The sequence below is a fragment of the Lactuca serriola genome, chromosome 2 (assembly GCF_051521515.1).
Source record: "Lactuca serriola cultivar US96UC23 chromosome 2, Lser_US96UC23_V15, whole genome shotgun sequence".
Taxonomy (NCBI): domain Eukaryota; kingdom Viridiplantae; phylum Streptophyta; class Magnoliopsida; order Asterales; family Asteraceae; genus Lactuca; species Lactuca serriola.
Window position 1 is genome coordinate 129,587,291 of NC_136409.1, and position 9,003 is coordinate 129,596,293.

Consider the following 9,003-nt stretch of genomic DNA (forward strand, 5'->3'; position numbering starts at 1 on the left):
TAACATTAATGGTAATTCTTATCCATTACATTTCCTTACATTTTAAGTATCTCATAGTATAAATAGGTGTGTTACATGAATGTAAAATACACAAGAAAGATTTATGAGATGTATGTAAAAAAAGTGACGTATTGTGAAATAAAGAAAATTTAAAGCAGTAACTCTTGTTTGAAAAACAGTGTTGTTCTTGTGTGAGAGTAATTTTAGTCCATCGTCTTTGTTTCTTTATAACCACCAACAAGTGGTATTAGAGTCGAGGTTTGGTTCTACGATGAAAAGATGGAGAATATGATTCATCCTTAAATTCTGAAATTGACGACAACAAATTATGGGAACTGGAGTATTCAAATGAAGGTGTTACTTGGTTCTCAAGATATTTGGGATATAGTAGAATATGGATACATTGAGTCGGCATATGCAGTTGCTGAAACAACTTTAACAGATGCTCAATAGACGAAGTTAAAGGGTTCCCAGAAAAGAGATAATAAAGCTCCATTTTTAATTTTACAAGGTGTTGATGAATCAACCTTTGAGAAAATAACAGACTCAAAGACATCAAAGAAAGCTTGGGACCTTCTACAGTAATCGCACCAAGGAGCCGAAAAGGCGAAAAAGGTACGACTCCAATCACTCGGCGTTGAATTTGAAACATCGAAGATGAAAACTTCAGAAAGTGTAAATGATTATGTTACTCGTTTGAAAATGGTGGAAAAAGAAATGAAAAGTAATGGTGAAGCTCTTGATGAAGTAAGGGTAATGGAAAAATTACTTCGTTCATTAATCAGAAGATCTGATTATGTAGTCACAGCTATTAAAGAATCAAAAGATTTGTTCTTAAATTCCATGGATTAGCTCGTGGGTAGTCTTGAACCCTTGAACAGAGAATGAATCAAAATGATGATACTAGTAAACTAGAATAAGCTTTACAAAGCAAGATGTCAATTAATTAAAACCAAACTAGTAACAGCTATATACGAGGCATAGGAAATCGTGGTGGTTACAAAGGTGGACCTGGTAGACGAGGCCGTGGTAGACAATCGTTTGATAGAAGTCAAGAAAATAAAAGATATCAAACCACTAAAAGATATCAGTTCTCTGGTCGTGGTTGAAGATTTCAAAGCAGAGGAAGAGGAAGAGGCAGGTTTCAACAACAAAGTGACAAATCTCAGGTTCAATGCTATAACTGCAATAATTATGGTTATTTTAGTTATGAATGCAAATATCCAAAAGTATAAGAAAAAAGTCACTTTACAAAAGCAACTGAAGATAAAGATAAAGATGGCGAGCATGCAATATGTCTCACATACAAAGGAGATGAAGAAGACAAGAAAAACATTTGTCATTTTGATAGTAGTGCAAGTAACCACATGTGTAGTTATAAGGATCTATTTGTGAAGTTGGGCAAGTTAGTCAATGGAGACATTAGCTTTGGTGATTTATCAAAGATTCTTGTCAAAGGCAAAGGTACAATTCTGATTCTTTCAAAGAATGGTGATAAGAAGTATATACACGATGTTTATTATGTACCTGCTTCGAAAACAAACATCATTAGTCTTGATTAGCTCCTTGAAAAAGGATATGATATTCATACGAGATAATTTTTTTACAGTTAAAAATCAATTTCAAGAATTGATTACTAAAGTTCAAATGTCAAAGAATCGATTGTTTTCCATTAACATACAAATAGAAGTTCAAAAGTGTTTGTGTATTGTCATGAAAGATGACTCATGGTTGTGGAATTTAACATTTGTTCACCTTGGATTTTTTGGTTTGAAGTTGTTATCAGAGGAGAAGATGGTGAATGGGTTTCCAAAAATTAAATAGCTAGACTATTTATGTGAAGCATGTATCAAAGGAAAGCAATACCGACAACGTTTTCCAATTGGGAGATCATGGAGAGCTACAAGGCCATTAGAGCTTGTTCATACAAATATTGCTAGACCATACAATATACCTTTACTTGGTCAAAAACAGGTACTACCTAACATTCATTTATGATTTCAGTAGAAAAATTTGGGTGTACATCATCAAAGAAAAATCAGAAGCTCTTGACAAGTTTAAAAAATTCAATGTAATAGCCGAAAAGCAAAGTGGGGAATATTTAAAGATACTCAGATATGACAAAGGAAGATAATACACATCAAATTTATTTAATGACTTCTACAAAGATCATGGGTTCATTCACTAGTTAACAACATATACACCACAACAAAATGGAGTTGCAGAAAGTATAAATCACACAATTCTTGATATGGCGAGAAGCATGGTGAAGGGAAAATATTTGACAAGAACATTTTATGCATAAGCCATTCTATGTGTTGTTTATTTGTTGAATCGTTGTCCTAATAATAGTGTAAGATTCAAGACTCGAAATGAAGCATGGTGTGGTCACAAACTAGCAGTTGGTCATCTTAGAAGTTTTGGATGTATTGCACATACCCATGTTCCTGATCAAAAGAGAAAGAAGTTAGACGATAAAGGTGAGAAGTGCATCTTCTTTGGTTATGATACAAGAAGTGGGGCATATAGGTTATACAACCCACTAACAAAAAGGGAAATCATTTCTAGAGATGTTGATTTGATGAAACATATTATTAGAAATAGATCAATAAAGAATGAAAAAATGAAGGACTCTTATTTAAAGATGATAATTATGATTTCAATATACCAAATAATGAAATAATCCTCAAACTCCTCCATCAAGTCCAAGTCTAACAACTCATCAACATCACAAAGTAGCAGTAGCAGAAGCAGTTCATGGGGAGCACCACCAAAAATGAGAAGTCTAGATGACATCTATGATGCAACAAGTCCAATTGATACTCCATTTGACGATTCACTGTTTTTTTGATGGATGAATGTGATCCAGTAACATATGAAAAAGATAGAGAAGAAACCAAGTGATGTAAAGCCTGGATTAAGAAATCAACTCAATCAAGAAGAATGACATGTGGGAGCTTACAAGTCTTCCAAAGGGACACAAAGCAATTGGTGTCAAATGGGTATATAAGACAAAGACCAATCAAAAAGGAAAAGTTGAAAAGTACAAGGCACGATTAGTTGAAAAAGGCTACAAGCAAAGACATGGAATTGATTATGATGAAGAATTTGCTCCAGTAGAAAGAGTCGATACTGTGACAACCCGAAATTTCTATCTTGTAAAGTCAATCAATTCAATCAAAAGTCAGACTTGTTTCTGTTATATTTCAGCCTTGTTAAGGGTCTGTTTGAGAGTTTTAAGCCTAGTAAACTCAAGGATTGTGTGGTAGGAAGTGTTATCTTGAGTTTATTGAGTTGCAATCGAGCCAAAAACACTATCAAAAAGGAGTTCATGGTCGTGAACCCATCCGTGGCCATGAACATCCTCCACATATATAAGAAATTGGCTCATTCTCTTTACTTCTACAACTCTAGCCATGAACACACCCATTCTCTCTCAGCTTTCTTCAACCGTGAACACTCTAAAGGCTTCCAAAAAGTAAGTATCTTATCCATCTTCGTGTTATCCAAACACTTGATTCCCCATGAAACAAACACCACTTTGCATGAATCTTCAAGAGTTCACGACTGTGAACCCTTCTTAGATGAATTTTGGCCGTGAACCCTCCTTCCATGGCCGTAAACCCTTCATAGGATCAACATTGGGCCGTGAACACATCATGTGTTCTATGGCCATGAACCCTTTTAAGGCCGTGAATACTCCTTGTGTGGCTGTGAACACCCTTCATTCAATCATATGTGCTTCTAACACTCCATTGAGAGTGTATCCTAGTTCATAAGGTTGGTTCTCTTACATGTTAGTTGTTATATACACTAATTGTATACATATATGTGTCATTATATGCTTAATAGGATCCATTTGTGCTCGAGACTTCACTTGGCATACTTAGCATCCTATATCGATCTTTCATTCGAATCACTCACTACAGGTGAGTTCATACCCCTACAACTACACTTTTAAATCCTCTTAAATGATTTTAGTGGGGGGGATACAAGTAGAACACAATGAAATTGTGTTAACCATCTACATGTGAAAACAACATCCAAAAGGATTTCTTATACTCGAAACTTGTTGAAAACTCTTTTAAAGCTTTTATAAACTTCTTTTATATGAAATCATCTTCGTCTATCTATTTACGTATAAGTATGCTTTAACATACTTAGGACTATTGCTAGATACCTTGACTCATGTTGTTGTTTGGTTGTGGGCTTGGGGTAGGATCACTAGTCCGAATGTCGGTTAAATTATAGTTATACTTATTAAATACATATGTGAATATCAAACTCGCTTCAAGGGTTTTACTTATGTGACATCCCGGAATTTAGGTCATAGACTGCGAACGGTCAAGTTCATAGTAAGTCTCTATGTAGTTTGAATCATTGAGTTTTCGTGCATCTAATATAAAATAAATGACTTATTTCAACTATTATAAGATACCAGATGGTATTTTACTTCCAAATGTGTAAATTGATAAACCAATCAAACAACTCAAACTGCAACCATTGGAATGCGTGTGAAAAACTAAAAATCTGTGTTAAGCAGTTGTGAGCAATATAAACATTCTAGTCTCGTAGTACATGTTTCCCTAATTCCGAAAATATAAAGAACATCTAAAACGGAGTTCGTATGCAAAAGAAACGACCGTTTTAATAATCCAAAACCAGTATAATACTGATTTCTTAAAAATCACTAAAACCGTTTCTATCAATTGATGAACTTGCACACCTCAAATAGAGATTCCGAAAGCATTTTTGGACTCAAGTTATAACCTAATATTTAATTTCATATTTGAAATATTTTTGGATAAAAATATTATAAAAGTAAAAAATCAGACATTTTCAGGATTTAAATCACGAAACATTTAAGTATTTATTTCGACATGATTTTTATTATTAGTTATGTATTCCAGAATAATATATATACATCCAAATCCGGTTGATGTGGAATAGCCTAGTACTTATAAAATCGTAAACGACTAGATATATGTACGTATATTCAAGTATGGGATATGTTTCATGGTCAAATGCAAAACGTATCTACTACTAGAGTTTTGATAAAATATACAATATGAGACAATCATGCAATTCGTATATGTTATATAATTAAAATTATATACCAACACTAAATATATAAATATTTATATAAATCATATATCATTTTTCCAAATACATATGCTAGTGTATATAACTAGTAAAAATAAATGGATACTCATCCAAATACACAAATAATTGAGGTATTACAAAGCTTCTAAAAACAAATCAAACAAATACACACATGTTACCTTACATAATGAAATAATTCATTATATAAAATATTAAAATACTTACATAATGAAACAATTCATTATATAAAATATTAAAATAAAGCTTATACTCTACTCTTAAATTTACAGCCAAATAAAGATAAATAATTGAGGTATTACAAAGCTTCTAAAACCAAATCAAACAAATACACACATGTTACCTTACATAATGAAACAATTCATTATATAAAATATTAAAATATTTACATAATGAAACAATTCATTATATAAAATATTAAAATCAAGCTTATACTCTACTCTTAAATTTACAGCCAAATAAAGATAAACTTGCACATTACTCAACAATTTTGCACACTTACTGAACTATTGTACAAATTCAAATTGCTTCTAAGCTTCATCTTATACAAAATCATAAGCCAAGGGTCTGTTTCATCTGTTGTCCTTCAATTGCTTCCAGGGACTCATCCAAGAGGGCAACAACCCTCTTTCGATCTTTCTTCCTTCCCACGGGTTTCACAGTAACACCTAAAACACCTTTTGTTGATGTTCTTCTTCTCCTTCACTTCCCTGTCAAATGAACCAACCAAACACACCATCGATATCTATCCAAACAAAAGTAGACCATAACCAACCTAGTCTTCGAACCCCAAGTCAGCTTTAAAATGTACATTATCAACCCCTGTGTTGAGAATAATTCTCAATATCAGTCCCTGAAGTATAATTTTGACAAAATCAAACCCTAGAGTTTATTTTTTCAAAGAAAGACCACCATATACTTAATATTTAATACCAAAACTACCCTCTGGTTTATTAGGAAATATAAATATCCTCGGTGATTCGTTTTAAGAACGAGGAATGTCACGTAACAAATCTCACGGCAAATTTCTCAAAAGAAACAGACTTCGAACAATTGGAACTCACGCTTCAAAGGTGAGTGCTTACGGCCCCTTTTTAATATTTTAATTATTCCGGGGGGAATGCATGTGCCTATATATTTTGTTTATACAAATATATTATCTTTTATGCGAAAATACAATAAACATAGTTTATAAAAATATTATTATTTAACAATTTACCATATTTCTAAAAATAAACTAGTGAAAACTTTTCGTATACGTGTTATGATTATTTTATCGTGAAATAACCGTTTCACATAACAAATACTACACGATACAAGATTATATGATTTTCATGTGACATTTCATATTATAAAAGCACGTTACAAAACCTTTTAGTATTTCAAGGATTCAAACTATTACTATTAATGTACATTTATATGTTTAAATGCATAAAGTTTATACATGTACATATGATTAATATTTTGAAACATACTTCTTTATAAAAGCGAGTACTTTATACTTTTATAAACACGACAACCATACTCGGCTTTTACGATTGCTATACTACGAAATTCATTATGCATGGCGCTTAATTTCAATTAAGTTAGGGCTGAGAGTTATTCACAAACTTTTCGTTAATGGTTTTTGAGTGAGACGCTACTATTCATTAGCTGAGTTTAATCACTTAGCCTGCTCCACACTGCTATAATCACTAATCTTCGGAGCGAGGTAAATATGTATAGATCTATATGGGGTCGACAACCCCACCTGCGGTTGTTAGCTACAACCAACGACTGATCAATCGTAGCAGGTGATATGTGTCTACGATCGTTACTACGACGTCCAATGAAGCGTTGTAGGGAGGGGTACTTTTCGTCCATAGCTCGATTATAGAACTCACTAAAAACATTAACACGAAACTCTCTCTCTCTCTCTCAGTCTCATTACAACCATAGGTTTGGTTGCCTTCAAGTACATTTTTAAGTATGAAAATTACTTATACAAAGCATTCATTTTGACTTTTAAGAAGTCATTACAAGTACATTTTATGTATGAAAATTTCTTATGGAAAATAACGTTTTTGGCTTTCAAAGATTCATTACAAACACAGTTTTAAGTATGGAAGTTACTTATACAAAGCATTCATTTTGACTTTCAAGAAGTTATTACAAGTACATGTTAAAAGCATGAATTTACTCATATCAAAATACATTCTTGGATTTCAAAGACTCTTTGTAAATACTGTTTTTAACGATCGTTATACATACAAAGATAATACTTTTTAGACTTATTAAATGTATTACTGTGTTAGCAGAAAACCTGTGACACTCACCAACCTTTGTGTTGACTTTTAAAACTACATGTATTCTCAGGAAAACACTAAACAGACATTCAAGACAGATTGGATTACAGGTGACCAAGTTTATTTGTTGTTGTATCATATGCCTACATGTTAAGGCAATTCATGTATTATCATGATTTGTAAAACCTTGTATTCAAATATCAAGAGGGAACATGAATGTTATTTTGTTTATTGTTGTACTTGTGTTGTATATTCAATTTGCCTGTGATCCATGAACTTAGTCACAAAGCCCGGCGTGTTCCGCCGCCCCGGCCGGGGGTGTGACAGATTGGTATCAGAGCTAAATTGGCTATAGCGAACTCGTATCCTCGAAAGAGGAATACAACTATAGCAACTGGCTTCTTATAAAAGTATTATTAATATTAATAACACAGCTTCTCGACTACTTACAGTACTTCATGTCTGGACCACATTTGTGCTCAGTAGTTGGGAAGTACAAAATAAAAATTAATAATACTGCAAACCCCACCAACAATAATATGTACGAGTTACATATATATACTCTGACCCGCGATGAGAACACTTAATAAAAATTCTAACATGCCTCCAACTAAAACTACCAACTCAACCCTTTAGGTCAAACGCCTCAATTAAGGTTAGTATTGTACATAAGTCATACCATAAATAAACCTGGAACGTACGTCTATGTTATTTATGGTCGGGCCGGTGAACAACAAACCTTGAGCCAGGAGTTTGACAGACTACAATGGTTGAAAGTTTTAGAGATTAAAGGATGTTATCAAGATTCGCTGCAGGAACCTAGTACTTTAGAAACCTTATATCAACCCCAGAACAACGTATACATTTTAAAATACACTTAAAAATCTAGTATAACGTTTAGATTTTCTTAATCTGCCTAAACCCAAGGAAGAGCAAAGAACAAATGGCTCCGCTACCATTGTAGCATAGAAACCCATAGTTCCTAATAAATCATTCAGTAGTCTCCAAATTTCAATTCTCTCTCCCTCGTTTGAAATCGGTAGGTTTCAATTGTCTCTCTATAATTTGGAACCTTACTATAAAAAGATCGGATGTGACTGCCTGTACTTTCTGATTTAACGACCTCGCAAACCTTTACCCGGGAATGGTGAACCAAGAATACAAAAATACTGAAAGGTACATCTGGGGATTAGCTCCACTAGTTCACGGTCTAGTTACTGCATCCAGACCCATTACCTTTAACAGTGCTAAGCAATTGACCTATCAATTAACTGGGTAGTGTATCTGTCAGGGTTCCATAACCCCACAAATTGAAAAGAACCATATTAGGAGTACAAAAAGGAAGCTCCATGGCAATTCAAATGGGAACTTCAAGCACCGCAAACCCAGTCCAGAACCTATAGTTGTGTACATCGCAATCACAAACACACCTACTCAATCTAAATTCTAGTTTAGGACTTTACCCCACTATACCAAGTGCAATTTCCACCATGTCATAGATTGCATGGATTGCTACATCTGTAACTTGAGAGGTCATACCTGTAAGTTTTGCAGAAAGTCCCTGAATAACCACGTCTTTCACGTCAACCTAGTATCT

General features: G+C 33.5%; 1 pseudogene; it reads left to right on the top strand.

Moving 5' to 3' along the window:
• The first annotated feature begins 303 nt into the window (after positions 1-303).
• On the top strand, positions 304-585 carry LOC145089571 (uncharacterized; annotated as a pseudogene).
• The last annotated feature ends 8,418 nt before the right edge of the window (positions 586-9,003 follow it).